Source organism: Geotrypetes seraphini, chromosome 11 (genome assembly GCF_902459505.1).
Source record: "Geotrypetes seraphini chromosome 11, aGeoSer1.1, whole genome shotgun sequence".
NCBI classification, from domain to species: Eukaryota; Metazoa; Chordata; class Amphibia; order Gymnophiona; family Dermophiidae; genus Geotrypetes; species Geotrypetes seraphini.
Window position 1 is genome coordinate 80411329 of NC_047094.1, and position 16962 is coordinate 80428290.

The window sequence follows — 16962 nt, forward strand, 5'->3', positions numbered from 1 at the left end:
GATATTGGGGAGTCCCTGGACATCGTATACCTGGACTTTAGCAAAGCATTCGATAGCGTACCACACCGCAGGTTACTGAGCAAGATGAGTTCTATAGGATTAGGTAACACATTGACGAAATGGGTTGGGAGCTGGCTTGGAGGTAGGCTCCAAAGGGTGGTGGTGAACGGCACCCCCTCCGAAATGACGGAGGTGATTAGTGGAGTACCACAGGGCTCAGTCTTGGGCCCAATCCTATTCAACATCTTTATAAGAGACTTGGCAGAAGGGCTTCGAGGTAAAATAACATTATTCGCCGATGACGCCAAACTGAGTAATGTAGTGGGCAAATGCACAACAGACGAAGATTCAGTGCCCGACAACATGATGCACGACCTACTCCTACTGGAGCGATGGTCTAGGACATGGCAACTCAACTTCAATGCCAAAAAATGCAAAGTTATGCACCTGGGCAGGCAGAATCCATGCAAGTCTTATACCCTTAATGGCGAGATCCTAGCAAAAACGGTAGCGGAACGAGACTTGGGGGTAATCGTCAGTGAGGACATGAAGTCTGCCAATCAAGTGGAGCAGGCTTCGTCCAAGGCAAGACAAATCATGGGCTGCATACGAAGGGGTTCGTCAGTCGTAAGGCGGAAGTCATTATGCCATTGTATAGATCAATGGTGAGGCCCCACCTGGAATACTGTGTGCAATTCTGGAGGCCGCATTATCGCAAGGATGTGCTGAGACTGGAGTCGGTGCAAAGAATGGCCACCCGGATGGTCTCGGGACTCAAGGATCTACCATACGAAAAACGGCTTGACAAATTACAGCTATACTCGCTCGAGGAGCGCAGAGAGAGGGGGGACATGATCGAGACGTTCAAGTATCTTACGGGCCGCATCGAGGCGGAGGAAGATATCTTCTTTTTCAAGGGTCCCACGACAACAAGAGGGCATTCGTTGAAAATCAGGGGCGGGAAACTACGAGGTGACACCAGGAAATTCTTTTTCACTGAAAGAGTGGTTGATCGCTGGAATAGTCTTCCACTACAGGTGATTGAGGCCAGCAGCGTGCCTGATTTTAAGGCCAAATGGGATCGGCACATGGGATCTATTCACAGGGCAAAGGTAGGGGAGGGACATTAAGGTGGGCAGACTAGATGGGCCGTGGGCCCTTATCTGCTGTCTATTTCTATGTTTCTATGTTTCTATGTTTCTATTGCCTGATGTGTGCACTTCATGATTTGTAGTGGTTGTCTGGCAGTTAGCCTTTTTGCGGCACTTGTTTTACTGTGCAGAGAGATATGGCTCGGTTCATTAGAAGCCTTCAAATTAAATTATTTTTTTCTACCAAGGAGGTTAACAGGGACATATCATTATTTCATGCAAAATCCCACTGGGTGCCCCCTGGTCCAATGGACCCTAACATTAGGGTCTTTCGTGATCTGGTATTGAGAGATATTGACTAACTAGGGATCACTCATGGACACCGCAAGTATTCTAACATGACCCGTGATCAACATACAGCCTTACAGACTTTGTGTTCTGATTCTGATTTAATCATCAAACCTGCTGATAAAGGCGGAGCTGTGGTAGTTCAAACCAAGGCCCAGTATTTAGCTCAGATTCAATCTCACATTTCCAATACAGCATGGTATACCAAACTTGAATCCACCATTATGAATATGGTTCAAGCTGCCCTCACAGATAATTTGATTACTAAAGGGGAGGCAAAATTCCTGACTCAAGTTTCCAGCCATACTCCAACTTTTTATACTGTTCCAAAAATACATAAGATACTTGAAAATCCCCCGGGGAGACCCATTGTGTCCCTCTGGGGTACTGTATTGGAACCCCTTTCAAAAATGGTGGATCATTTTCTTAAACCTTAAATCTTTTGTTTTGGATACCACCCATTTTTAAAATCGTATTAAATCGGTACATGTACAACAATCTAATCTTTTGATCACTCTTGATCTGGAAGCCCTATATAGCAACATCCCCCAACAGGAAGCGCTTAGGATTGTGGACTGTACTCTGTCTTCCTTACCTGCTGATACTCAAATAACTAAATCTTTTCTGATGACCTTATCTTCTTTGGTTCTTCAAAAAAACTTCTTTGAAGTTCAAGGGGAATTCTATCTTCAAACCTATGGAGTTTCCATGGGCACTGCTATGGCACCCATTGTTGCTAACCTCTACGTTACAGCTTTTGAGGAAAAGCATTTGTATTCTTCTGATTGGGCTGTATCCATTACCCTTTGGTTGAGGTACATCAACAATGTTTTTTTTTTGGGTCTGACTCTGCTGGAAATTTTCAGGAATTCTTAATATAGCTGAATTCCTTAGATGTTCACTTGAAATTTACGGCGGTAGTCGATAGCTATTCTGTTACTTACCTTGACACTGTGGTCATGAAGACATCTCACAAACTAACCACCACGGTCTATAGGAAAATCACTGACTGCAACACCTATTTACACTATTCAAGTTGCTATCCTACCAAATTAAAACAATCTTTGCTAGTAAGTCAATTCCTAAGGATTCATCGTATATGCTCTACCACTTCGGAGTTTAAAATGCAGGCCAAATTAATGTCTCAACGTTTCAGAGCCAGAGGGTACCTGGAATGGGCTGTTAAAAATGCTTATCGCAGAGCCCGTTATGCTAACCCCTCAAAGCAAGACAACTATTGACTGACAGATTTGTGTTATTTCTTTCTTCGATCAAGCTCAGAAGGTGTCAAAAATTGTTAATAAACACTGCCACATCTTGAATCTTCATTCCATTTTCAAGAACCCTCCTCACATAGCTTTCTCCCGTCCTAAGAATCTAGGTAATTTATTGACCCAGACTTTACCAAATAACAGCTCCATTTGTGGGAGTCACAGAGCATGTGGTCATTGCAATATGTGCCGTAATTCTATTTCCATTTCTAGCCAGCACCATCCACAAACCCACCATGAATACACATTAAGACACCATACTACCTGTTTGTCTCAGTGGATGATTTATGTGATTGTGTGCCCTTGCGAATTGCTGTACGTGGGGCATACCAGCAGAAAGATTAAGACAAGATTGTTGGAACATAAAAGTAGACTCAACACCGCTACTCTGTCTGCTCCCATGGTTTCCCATTGTCTGGAGAAGAGCCATGATTTTTATGATCTCTCATGGTTCATCATGGAACAGATCCCGGGGACTTCAAAGGAGATAAGGCTGCCTGTATTCAGTTACGAGAACAATTTTAGATTTTTCAACTTAACACAGTTCAACCATATGGCCTCAATGACAGTATCGAGTGGAATACCATCGTGTAGCCTCTTTTTCCATTGGCTTAATTTGTTTTTGCCTCTGGTTGGCTGCTTTACCTGATTGACGTCATCCATTTTGGATTTTAAGCACCGCTTGCGCTCCCCTTTGGTAGCTCTGCCCTCCTCTCAGCTGGCTCTGTTCTACAACTGTTTGCTGATTTTGGCAACGGTTCTGAATCATCTCCTCCTTGATTGGCAACGGGTTCCTGATGAAGGGACTTTGTGTCTCCGAAACCGGGCTTTGTTGAACCTGGTTACTAGAATGTGTAGGATTGCTGCCTTCCTTTTTTGACTACAGACCATCGGATGAACAACTAAGCTAAGTCTGAGTTTATTTTTAGGAGTTGGCTGGGGGGTTCTTTCAGCGGCACAGCCTGCTGCATTTATGCACTTGAGTGATCAATAAAATATTTTTATATCACTGTTTAAGTTTCTACACAATTAATTATTTTGAGCACATGGGAGGTTTCCAATGATGGTGTGCAGGCAGAGGTTGGCTAATCTGTGCCTTGTTATGTAAAGTATTGGAGATCATTCTCCCTTCGCTGACCTCACACACTGAGGACACCCCGTTTCACATATTAAATTTATTTATTTAATTATTGTCCCTGCTCAAGTGCTTATGTATGCAGGTTGGTCTCCTTTAAGAACCCATTTACTGTTACTGCTTTTCTGGAGTGTCTTTTGAAGTATCTATAGCAGTTATTTTTTTGGAGAACTCGTATTGTGATTCCAAGAATTGAGAAACATTCAAGCTATCAGGAGATATTATCTGGTCTATTCCCCCTTCTTTAGCAACACATTTGGAGCCCCTGGGGATATAATACAGATTATTAGGAATTAAAAAAAATCCACTTGTGTTTATTGAAGAATATCTCTCATATACATCCTCAGGAGCTCCATTGGTGCTAAATAATGGGTGATAGGAAAATTCAAGAACCTAAGGTTCTTTGATTTCATTATATTTTCTTCATTTGAAGGTGTAAAAATGTACTATCCTTAATACTAGATGTTGCTGACGATTGTAATCTAGACACAAAAGAGTTTAATTTATCCACTCTAGTTCCTATTAAAGCTAATTGAGACTCATGTTTGGTTACATATATACAGTACATCCATACTCCTATTTCAGTTCGCACTTAGTATTTGTATCGTGATCTATGTTCATCTTGGCAGTACTAACTTCCTGATAAATCTGGTTATCTGTACTATCTTTGTTCTATAAATATTTCTCGTGGCGATTAGCCAACTATCTTTGTTGCATTATTGGCTACTAGTGTTTTAGCCCGTTACATTAGCGGGTGCTAGTAAAGCCTCCTTCCCTCACATGTCCCCTATTTTCAGTCCCAGCTCCAAACCCATTTTTACCTCCCACCAGCCCCCTTCTCCCATCTGTTCCCTTTCAGCCCGAGCCCCCTTTTCTCACCAGCAGCATTTCCCTCCCCACTCCACTTTCCTGTCCAGCAGCACCTCTTCCCTGCTCCCCCTGTCCCTCTTCCCTGTTCTGCCAAAAACACCTCAACACCAGAGCCTGCACCAATTCAAACCCAACCCCCTCCCTGGCCACTGCACTGAATCTTTGGGCAGGCTGCCCGTCCCCAGCCCTTTACCCTGATGGACCCTCCACACACTCACACCTGGTCCACCATCCTCACAGGTCTATCCTTCCTCCGTGTGGGTCTGTTTGCTTGTTCATTATTTTGTCACGTTTCGTTGAGCAGCCAAGGAGGAAGCATTGAAGTGGCCAGTGTGCAGCTGCCTATTTTGAGAGTCGGTCATCCCGCCCTGCTCACACAATGTCTGCCTTCTGTGCGCCCGCACCATCGCATTGCAGACCCCAGATGCCCGGCCAGACAAAGTTCATTTTTTAGTTCAAAGCCGATGCTGCGTCTCCTCTCTCGATCCCCACCAGAATCGGAAGTCTTCTCCGACTCTGGTGAAGTTCGATAGAGGAGCCGTGGCGGCAGCTTTGAACTAAAAAATGAACTTTGTCTGGCCGGAGCCGGCAAGCCCGCATGCACACTCTGCTGGCACGGAACTACAGATCAGGCAACATGGCGGTGAGAGTGCGCATGCGTGCTTAGCGTTTTATTATAAGAGATAGTATTCTGTGAAGAGGATGGTCTTAATTCCATTCTTGAACTGTCCAATGTCCTTTACTAATTTTTGTTCCTTAGGAAGGGCATTCCACCACCTTGGAGCCATTCTATTCCTGATGCTTTTGTATTTGATGTCTGTGAAGGAGGGCATTTCCAGCAGGAGGTTTTGGATGAAGTGTAATGTGTGTGCTGGTGTGTGGTGATATAGTCTGTCTGCTAGATATTGTGGTTCTGAGAGATGAACAATCTTGTGTGTCAGCAACAAGATCTTGAATTTCACCCTGCTATTGATCGGGAGCCAGTGTAGATCTTTCAGTAGCAGGATGGTACTCATCAGCCTCGATTTTCCAAGCAGAAATCTCGCTGTTGCGTTTCTTACATTTGAATCTGCTTAATCATGCACTTTGGAAGCAAGATTGCATTACAATAGTCAAAGATTGAGAATACCAGGATTATTATTATGTTGGACACTGCTTGGTAGATGAGGTGGGGTTAATGTTTTATATTTTTTTGTCTCATATTTGTTGCATTGTATGATGCTTGTAACTTGACCTTTGTATTTTCCCAAGAATCAATATTTTTATTCACCATTTCATTAATCTTTCTCTAACACACTATGTTTTTCTTATTTGCAATGATTCCAATCGTTTATGCTAGTATATCTACTAATGTCTCCTGTTCAAAGGCTAACTTTAGATCAAGAGGATCTTGTACATTTAAAAGAATGTTTACTCTATCATATCATATAATATCAGAGGTGGAGACTGCGAATCTCAAGTGTTCACTGTCAATTACCAGAACTAATCTTGGTATATTGACCTTTCTGGTGAACTATCATTGATCTAAGTCCATCCACTTTTTCTTTTTTTATATATATACTATATAGACCTCTGATTATTACTGTTGTTCTTTATGTTCAATAATATTATTTAATACTTAGCTCAGATGTTACTTGTCGTCCGACTGGCTGACTTTGACTTGTTATGTCGCCCGACTGACTGGCTTTAGTCCAACTGAATGACTTTGACGGAAGATCTTCGTTTTGCTCTTGTTTCTAACTAAGCGCTTCTTCAGAATTGAGCAATGTATTGTATGAGTCTTTCTAAACACAAAGAAACAAAATATTTTATGTTCCTTATTTAATGTCTTATTTTTATAAAAATCTCTCTTGTTCTAATCATCTAAGAAGGCTTCAGGAAACCGTCCTCTATATTTATTTTAAATGCCATATTGCTTAAAGTTTCACTTACGATTTTGCTTTTATGCCTCAATGCTTATGTATCTTACTTAGCCATACTACAAAGGTTTTCTATGTCTGACTGATTTACTTACTGTTTGAAGTGAACTCCGGTGGTTTTCTGCTAGTCTTATAACTTTTTATGATTTTTGAGTCCTCTATGCATTGCTTGCTCTGGTTTTTGACGGCGTTCGATGTCATATCTGCCGCCCCTTCCAGGAAGTGATACTTTTATTTTCCCTTGTTTTTCTTTTTTTCCCTATACTCGCTTTTATTTTATTTGATCATGTGTATGTTTTTGTTTTATATGATCTCGTGTATACCAATTGTTTTTTCATTTAATGTTACGCTGTTTTGAATGCTGATTTGTTAAATTTTGTTTGACTGTGTTTATATTATCTGTGTGATCGGTATCCGGGGGAAGTACTTTCCGATGTTGAAGAGCCTTGCATAACGAGCGCTGATCTAGGTATGAAATCCGAAATGGCTAATAAATATGCTTTTTTATTTATGTTTATAAATGTGTGGAAGTGTAATCCTAATTGTGATTTCTGTTGATGCTTATATATTTTAGAAAAAAACCTGCCAATTTACCGATATATTTAATCCTGTAGGTTGTACGCTTTGTAAACGATCTATCCATCTCTGTTCAGTTTGCAATAATTTTTTCCCCCTGTCCTCTCCCCTAATGGATTCCGGAATTTTATTTATAACCATACATCTCAATTGTTCAAAAGAGTGATTGTATGTTAAGCAATGTACTGCTAGAGGTGCTTCTTTTCTATTCAAGTTTAAACATGATTTATGTTCAGTCATCCTTATTTTAAATTGTCTTGTTGTTTTTCCTATATAGATTTTTGAACATGGGCATTTGATCATGTATATACATGATTGGTTTTGCAAGTAGTTTGATGCCTTAAATAATAAATCTTATGATTTAAAGGGTTCTCAAAAGAAGTTCCTTGTATAGTTAACAGGCATATTTGGCATTTACCACATGTTGAATGATACCCTTTATGAGAATCTTTTTGCATGCTAACATCCGGTTTTAAACCTAACTGTTCTTTTAAGTTGCGTGATCTGGAGTATGCTAATCTTAACTTCATGTTTTCAAAGCAAGGACTTCTTTGTACTATCCTCCAATGATTGTGTATGATATTGGATATTTGTGGATACTCTGTGTTGTATCTGAAAACACATGTTTGATATTCTTCTATGGCATCTGTTGTGATGGTTTTATTGGATGCTATATATTTCGTAGTTTGTGGTTGCAAGAGCCATTCTTAGTGGTTATTCTTTGCTCTGCGATAAGTTTTCTTTAATGTCTTTTTTGGATAGCCTCTATTTTTAAGATTTTTAACTAATTTTTTTGCTGATTGTTTGAAGTCCTCTGTGTGAGTGCAAATTTGTCTATACCTTAAAAATTGTGCTACTGGTAGACTATCTTTTAAGGCTGTTGGATGACAACTGCTGTATTGTAGTAAACTCGTATCTGTTGGTTTTACATACAACTTGGATTCAAATCTGTTTTGTTTTATTGATATCCATGTATCTAAAAAAATTAATTCCTTCTGATTCATGGTAAAATGTATATTGCTTTCTCTAGTGTTTAACCAATCTACAAACTGTGTAAGTTGGTGAATGGGACCTTGCCATATCATAAACACGTCGTCAATATATCTTTTCCATCCCTTGATATATTGAGTCCATTGATGGATATTCAAAAAGGTTTCTTCATAGTGTTTCATATAGAGACATGCTATTGATGGGGCACATGTAGCACCCATTGCCATTCCTTTTATTTGTAAATACTTATTAGTGCCATCTGTGAAAAAGTTTTGTGTCAATGTTAATTGTAATAAAGATAATATAAATTCTGTAGGTCGAGGTCGGTCTTCTAGAACTTGTGCTATTTCTAAACATCTATGTTGAGGAAGAGAAGTGTATAGTGAAATGCCAATTACTCTTTACAACTCCCTTTCACTTCAGTCAGCTATAAATAAATATTTTGTTTCCCCATCCATTCTATGTTTTTACCCTATCGTCCCCTCCTTTCCTATTTTAAATTGTATTTCTTCCCCCTCTATCCCAATGGTTCCTGTCTATATTTGTCTTGTTTTTTAAAAAATGATTTTTAAAATGATTTTTAGATTTTTATTATATTACTGTTAATTTTATCATGTATTTTCTGTAAATGTAAATCGCTTAGTAGTTACGATAGGCGATTAATCAAATAATGAATAAAACTTGAAAACTTGAAACTATATCCAACGTGACTATTATAATTGGTTGATCTAGAATTTCCACTATTTGTAACCATAATAGAAACTGACTGGTATCTTTGATGTAGAATCACTAGTTTCTACTAGAGGTTTAAGATAATAATTTGCAAAAGTTGAAAGAGGTTCTAAGACTGATTTCCTGGATGAGATTATGGGGCGTCCAGGGGGTTTGTCCAATCTTTTGTGGATTTTAGGGACTAAATAAATCCATGGTATGGTATCATTTTGTGTATTCAAGTACTGAAACTCATGTTTTGTAACATGTCCTTCATCAAAACCTGCTTGTGTTAAACTTAATATTTGTGCTTTTAACTGTGCTGTGGGATTGTGATCTAAGCGAATATAAGTAGTGTTATCAGATAACTGTTGATTTAACTCTCTTTCGCAATCTTGTTTATTCCAGATGACTATGCTTCCTCCTTTATCTGCTCTACTAATGACCACTGACTGGTCATTTTGTAAATCCAGTAGAGCTTTTCGTTCCTGTTGTGACAAATTATACGTTTCTATTTTTTTTGTATCTCAATCTGGATGCATCTTGGATCACTAGTTGTTTAAAAGTCTGAAGTAAAGGATCCAGTTGTCCAGGAGGGGACCATGATGACTTCTTTTTTACTATTGATCTATCTTGTGCTTCACTGCCTCAAAAGTATTTTTTCAAGGATAAAGTTCTGACGAATCTTTCTATTTCTACTTTAAATATTTGCAAAGCAGTTTTGTAGCTAAGTTTGTTAGTGCTCTGAATTTGAACTTGTGGAGGGGCAAAATCAAAAAAAGCGTCTAAGTCCCCTTTTGGCCTAAGTCCCTAAACGTTCAACCCAGAAGCAGGGAAAGTGTCCATAACCAAAACAAACGTCCATGTTTTGATTATGGCCTTCCTCTGCCTAAACGCCCAATCTCTACTACGTCTAAAAGTACCCCCACAGCACGTCTACACAGCACGTCTACACTTTTTAGCCATAATGAAACAAACAAACGCCTAAGCCACAAACATCCAACAGAAGGGCTTTTAGGCGAGGGAGGAGCCAGTCCTTCGCCTAAAAGCTGGTTTCTGTAACCGGTGTCTGTCAAAAACAACACCGGTTACAGAACCCCCCCCCCCCCCCCCTCACAACGATCCAGGCAGGAGGGTGCCCAAGCCCTCCTGCCATGTCAAACCGCGACCCCCCCTCCCGACAACATCGGGGCAAGATGGAGCCCAAGCCCTCTTGCCCTGTGGCAGCCGCGACCCCCCCGACTTGATCAGGGCAAGAGAGAGCCCAAGCTCTCTTGCCCCCCCGACTCACCGAATCCATCAGGGCAAGAGGGAGCCCAAGCCCTCTTGCCCCCCTGACTCCCCAACTCCATCGGGGCAAGAGAGAGCCCAAGCCCTCTTGCCCCCCCGACTCCCTGACTCCATCGGGGCAAAAGGGAGCCCAAGCCCTCTTGCCCCGCCAATCGTGCCCCCCCCAACTCGTTGGGCCAGGAGGGAGCCCAAGCCCTCCTGGTCCAGCTGATCCTCTACCCCCACCCCCCACTACATTACGGGCAGGAGGGATCCCAGGTCCTCCTGCCCTCGATGAACCCCCCTCTCCCCAACATCTGCCCCCCCCAGAACCCCCGATCGGCCCCCCTCCTAGCCGACGCGCGACCCCCCCAGCCGACCCCATGACCCCCCCACCCCCCTTCCCCATACCTTTAGGTAAATTGGCCGGACAGACGGGTGCCAAACCCATCCGTCCGGCAGGCAGTCCGACGAATGGGGCTGGATTGGCCCAGCCTAACCAAAGCCACGCCTACTGGTGGGGCCTAAGGCGCCTGGGCCAATCAGAATAGGCCCGGGAGCCTTAGGTCAGGTAGAAGAGTGATGGCATCGCGGTAGGGGAGATGAGGCATCTCTCCTGCCGCGATGGTTAGGTTGCCGGGCCGCTGAACTGATGGCGCCAACGGCCATCAGCTCAGCGGCCCGTTTTTCGGCACTTAGACCTGGTTTTATTTCGTCTAAGTGAAAAAGGTCTAAGTGCCGACTAAACTGTATTGGTTATACCTGTTGTACGCCTAGGTGTAGGTCGGCCCACCTCCCACCCACTGCCCACCCTTTCCCCTCCTCTAAACACATCTCTTTTCTCTCTGTGCGTTTAGAGACAGGGGAAAGGCCTAAGTTGGTTTTAGATACGTCTAAAAACCAGCTTTGGTTATGGGTACTTGGACAATCAGACATTTTGATCGTCCAAGTAGCCACTTAGGACACTTTTTAGATTTTTTTTTTTTTAAATTATTATTACCCCCATAGCCTCTAGTGTCATATGGATTTTGTTCAGGTCTAATAATGTTTGTTTCTGAAGTATAAAGCTTTAGGCAGTCCACAATCAATTAAGGACCTATTACTTAGGCTTACTACAGCTCACCTAGATCTGCCCTTTGGAGCATTACCGTAGACCTCTCTAAGGGATGTCTCCTAGCTTTTCTTTTCATTCATGAATGTTAAAAAGAGATCTGGTGGCTTTGCTGTGATATATTACTTGACGCTTCATTTCAGTTCATCCTCCTCCCTTCTTTAGCCATTATTCCACCTCTGGGTTTCTTTCATTATACCAGCCTCCCAATATATCTAACAGGATTCTTCCATCATTATGTAATCTAACATCTAAGAAGTGCCTAGGTTTTTCATCCTTCCTACTATTAGGTAACTTCAAAATTCATACAGATAATCTTGTGACCATCCTAGAGTGTTTGGACCTATCACAGTTGATAACTAGCCCAGTAGCAAAGACAGGCATTCAGTTTTGGGTGGGCCTGATCCCAAAGTGTGCGGGCCCCTCTCATTCCCTCCCTCCCTTCCTGCCCCACAGCCCGTGCAACCTCTATCTTTCCCACCCTCCAGCCCATGCAGCTTCTCACTTTCCCTCCTTCCCATCCCCTAGCCTGTGCAGTCTCTCCCTTCCTCTTCAGGCTGCCAGCAGCTGACCCAGAAGTCGTCCCTCTGACATAAAATACAAACATGTCAGAAGGAAGGCTTTATGTTCTCTCTAAGAACTGAGTTTATGTGAGCAAAAATTTTTCACCGCAACCAAATATTTTCTGTTACATTACTCTGTAAACACTATTTTGTTATGTAATATAGGGCTCCTTTTATTAAATGATGCTAGAGTCTTTTAGCATTGGCCAGCGAGATAAATGCTCCGACTCTCATATGAGCATCAGAGCATTTACCTCACCGGCCCACGCTAAAAACCTCTAGCGCCGTTTAGTAAAATCCAGTTATAGTAAACTATTTATATGCAATGAGCTGAAATGTTATGCAATACAAAACACATTTTAAAATGTACTTATTGAAATGGCATGTTTATTTAAATTATTCAGGCATAACAAGAGTGTAAAAGAAAAATATTTTCATTTTCAGATGTCGTCTCATGTACCACTTCAACATACAATAACATAACATGTTTTACAACTGGTGCAAAAGCTTTAAGCTCATGGATCCCCTGGTAATAAGCATTGTAAAGCAAATCAGACAAATTCTGAATTATTAAGAGTCTGACTTGTCCAAAACAAATTTACACAAAGTATCCACTATCACTCTATATCAGGGGTTCTCAACCCAACCCTTGAGACACACCCAGCCAGTCAGGTTTTCAGGATATCCACATTGAATATGCATGAGAAAAATGTAAACACACTACCTCCATTCTAAGCAAATCTATCTTATGCTTATTCATTACAGTTACCCTGCAAATCTAACTGACTTGGTATGTCCTACTCCTGATGACTAAGGCCCCTCTCATATCAGGTCACACCCCCTCCCCCCCCCCCCCCCCGCTCTGAGTACCGAATGTCAGAGCACCCCTGGCCCAGACATCCCTAACTTGGGCACCTCGAACACAGGCTGGAGAGAGAACACAAAACCACCTTACCCTCCCAGCAGCATCCCCCCCCCTCCCAAGAACCCCTGAACTGGAATGCCACTCCACCTCAGAAAACATCATAGAACCCCTTCCTATAGTAGACATCCTCTCACCCCCCACCCCCAGGCCTAACTGATGGATACCCTGGGTACAATGGGCAGCAGCTTCCAGAAATCAATGGGTCAGTTTATATAGCGTGTGCAGGGACATTTTAGCAGCTAACCCCACATGCAGTGTTTTTGCGCATGGAGCTGCCTCAGGAGGAGAGGGAGGGTGGGAGGGAGCTCAGTTCTTAGGTAGAGTGTGTGGCAAACTCTGAGCAGAGTACCTTCTTGCCTGTATTTGTAAGCAGGGACTGGGCTCCTCTTGTGTGAAGTTCTAGCATTTGCTGCAAATATGTTTATGTTGAAGAAGAGTCCGATAAAGGAGAGCAGCATGGTGAGTGAGCAATAAGCTGTTTGACTTTCTTTGACCAAATTCCCACAAAGTGGTTCCGTACCCCTCCTAAGAGGTGAGAGCCCTACTCCTGAAGAATCCCACTGGGCCCCACCTCGGAAGAGCTTTCATGAATGATCCCCCATGAAGCCCACCCCAATAAATGATCTGAAACATTATCAAAACATAGAATTTTGTTTCTGCAAATTGGCACTTAATGAAATAAGATAACACTTTTTTCAGCTACAGTGGCAAAATAATGCTCAGAATTTAGGAAGTTGGTTGTTGGGCTGAGAATTTTTCAGCACCCTCTTGTGAGTACCCAGTCAACATTCACACTTCACTCCTCAGTGAGAAGGCTCAGGGGAAATAACTCTACAACACACAATGGTGTGTAACTTAAACCACACTTTACTGAATAAAATGACTAGTGTACAGTAACTTCAAAGAGCGACAAGACCTGACCAGTTCACACTGGAGATGGCAGTAGAACGAGGTACTGCAGGGATATTGTTTAGGTGAAATGGCCAGCATGAGTAGGCTTATTGTAAAGTTTGATAGTTATGCATAAAACAAACTTTGTATAGTTTTTTGAAACACAATGTCCCCCAGAGTGGAGGCGTGGCCCAGTGATTAGAGCTGCCGCCTCAGCACACTGAGGTTGCAGGTTTAATCTCAGGGCTGCTCCTTGTGATTCTGGGCAAGTCGCTTAAGCCTCCATTGTCCCAGGTACCATAGGTAGATTGTAAGCCTGCTGGGACAGATAGGGAAACTACCTAGAGCACCTGCCTACAATTCAATGCATTGTAAATTGCTTTGATATCTGCAGAAGAAAGGCTGTAAGTCAGATAAAGATAACCATTCTCTATTTGGTGCCTAATATGAGATGCTACTTCAGTGTTGAGTTTTTAGAACAGAGAAGCATTCTAACAGATGGAAGGTACCGAAACAAGGCAGAAACAGCAGATCTGTGCAAAAAGGGAACAGGATTGGGATGTGCACTATCTCCTCCCTCTCTCTCTCTGCCCTTCCCCTCCTCTCTATCCATGTGAACCATCTTCTCCCTCTCTCTGCCCTTCCCCTTTCCTCCTCATCTTTCTTCCCATAGAAGTCTGCCATCTTCTTCCCCTTTCTCTCTTCCCTCGACCTGGTCAGGATCCAGCACTTTTTGTTTCCAGTGCTGCAGTTCTGCACTCTTTAGGCCACAGGCAGAATGAATGAAGTAAACGTGTTACCTTCAGCGGCCCCGGAAGCTTTCACTCTGCTACAGCTTCCTATACCCACTATAGGAAGCTGTAGCAGAGGGAAAGCTTCCGGGACTGTTGAAGGCAGCATGTTTACTTTATTCACACTGCCTATAGCCTGAAGAGTGCAGGACTGCAGTGTTGGATCCTGACTGGGGGTTGGGATATTATTCTGCATAGGCTCCACAGGCCACCACAGAGGTCTTGGAGGGCCACCATTGGCTCACAGGCCTTGCAATGGAGACCACTGACCTAGGGGGAAAAGGTGGTGGTATTTGGGGGGTGGGGGAAATGTCGGCTATTGGGTAATTAGAAGTTGACTTTAAGGCTCATAATTTGTTACAAGGCCCAGTTCTTTGAGTCCTTTGTTGTCAGTTCTTAAATGTCTCATCATTTTATCTTCTTAATTTTGGGGTGTCTTTGCATAGATACTGCGATGCATGCCCACTGCATTTTCAAGTGTTCTGCAGATGGGAGTCAATTCCTTTCTACAAAGCAGGTTGGAGCATTGTTAGCAGGTAGCCACACAGGTTCCCTTGAAGATCAGATTGTCTCCTGTAAAACAAGAAGGATTGGTTTATATTCCTGTTATACAGTGTATTGCTGGGTCCAGTGTTTCCTTAGGCTGATAGCTTGTTATATAACAAAAATAAATATACCTATTTTGAATGCCGTCAATTGAATGGTTTTAGACGACAGAGAGACAAAGCAATTATACAGGAAAAGTCTCTTTTTATTTCGCACTTAAAGGTAAATCTGGTTATCTTGAACTAGATTTTCACCTAGATATTTATCTGAGCAGCACCAAATGGAGCAGCTCAAAGATAATGTTTTTATCCACATTTTATACAGTTGTGTTATATCTGCAGCTGACATAAATGGATTAACTTAACTGGATAGTGACTGAATATGGCCATCATCCTGTACACTTTGAGCACTGCCTCTAGCACCCGTCCCTGACCTCCTGTTTTTGGCCAAATGTTAACTGTGTTTGGCAGTTTCAGTTTTTAAAATGTAATATTTCATCTGCTTAATTCTTTGAGATGGACCAGATATAATGATTTCAGTATCAACCCCATTAGGACTGAAAAGTACAGCTTCTAACTGAGGTAGAGATTTAAAAGTTTAGATTAGAGTTCATCAGTTTTCAGATTGTATTGAAGTTGAGGGTTATGAATTAGAATTCCTGTTTGCAATGTCTCAAGGAGGTCAATGGGGGCAGGCTGAGTCATTTCTGCTTTTACTCTCAGTACATCCATGTCTGTCTGAGTCAGCTGAAGCTATCTGGTAACTCATGTGTTTTCCTTTATAGCAGTGTATCACAAACTGTGTGTCAAGGCACACCAGTGTGCCTCCTGAGATTTGAGGTGTGCCGTGACACACTAGCGAGGAAGAAAGTCGTCCACGCCGGCTGACTGCCTACAGGATGTGCCTCTCACAGTGAGGCATGTCCTATAGGAAGTCAGCCAGCACAGATGACTCTCCTCCTGGCTGGCATCTCCTCTTCTCCCCACACCTCCTGTATCCCTCCACTGAAGCAGGTCGCAACCAGATGGGCCTCCGTGCACTTCAAGGTGCCTTCCGGCCAGGGCACTGGATTTAGTGTGCCTCCGGCCGGAAAGTTTGTGAGACACTGCTTTATAGATACTACTCCTCACTTTAGGTATTTTCTTCATTATTATTAGTTTTCATGAAATCCTTACTTCAGGACTCGGTTCCTCTCTCATTGATATATTTTCCTAGTTTGCAACAGCATTTCCCTTCATGTCTTCTAAATCTGAACTTGTTGATAATTTTTTCAGATTCTCATATATAGGCTCTTTGTGATCACTGATCTGAGTTTCAATCTGTAAAGGGAAAAAAAGCAAATTCCATTTTAAAGAGAAGGCTTAATAGAGGAGAGCACATCATTCTGAACATAAGAAAATAAGAATTGCCATACGAGGTCAGAGCAAAGAGCCATTTAGTCCAAAATCCTAATTCTAATAATGGCCAATTATGGTCACAAATATTTTATTTATTTATTTATTCAATTTTATTTTAGCCTGTCCTCCCATAAGAGCCCAGAACAGGTTACAAGTTTACATACATAACACTGGCCAGCACTCATTTTGGTGCCTCAAATGTTAGACCTGTTTCTGGGTAAATTTGACCTGCTGATTCCAAAAATGGTACCAGTTTTCTCCTATCAGTTCTAGTATTTGAGATTCAGAACATGTGCCATATACCACTCTTCACTCTGCTCACCCATTAAAAAATCGGGATATTTTAATGTAGTGTTTAAATTAATATCTTTTAAGCATGGAGGAAACATATTTAGAAATTAAAAGAAAAGTGTACAATATGAAAATCTACTTATTTCATACCGAAAGCACAAGTTGATGATGCAAACTTTCTAGTCATTTGACATACAAGAAACTCCTTTTGTAAGTCTTCCGTGAGTGGGAACTGCCAGGACAATCCAGCATCAAATTCCAACAATA

The 16962-nt window shown here is 42.1% G+C and overlaps 1 long non-coding RNA gene across 1 annotated transcript; it reads right to left on the reverse strand.

Moving 5' to 3' along the window:
- Positions 1-14605: 14605 nt before the first annotated feature.
- LOC117345867 lies at positions 14606-16962 on the reverse strand. Its single transcript, XR_004536522.1, has 3 exons — positions 16846-16962; positions 16183-16326; positions 14606-15034 (listed from the first exon to the last, which is right to left on the reverse strand). It is a non-coding gene; the product is annotated as an uncharacterized LOC117345867 (long non-coding RNA).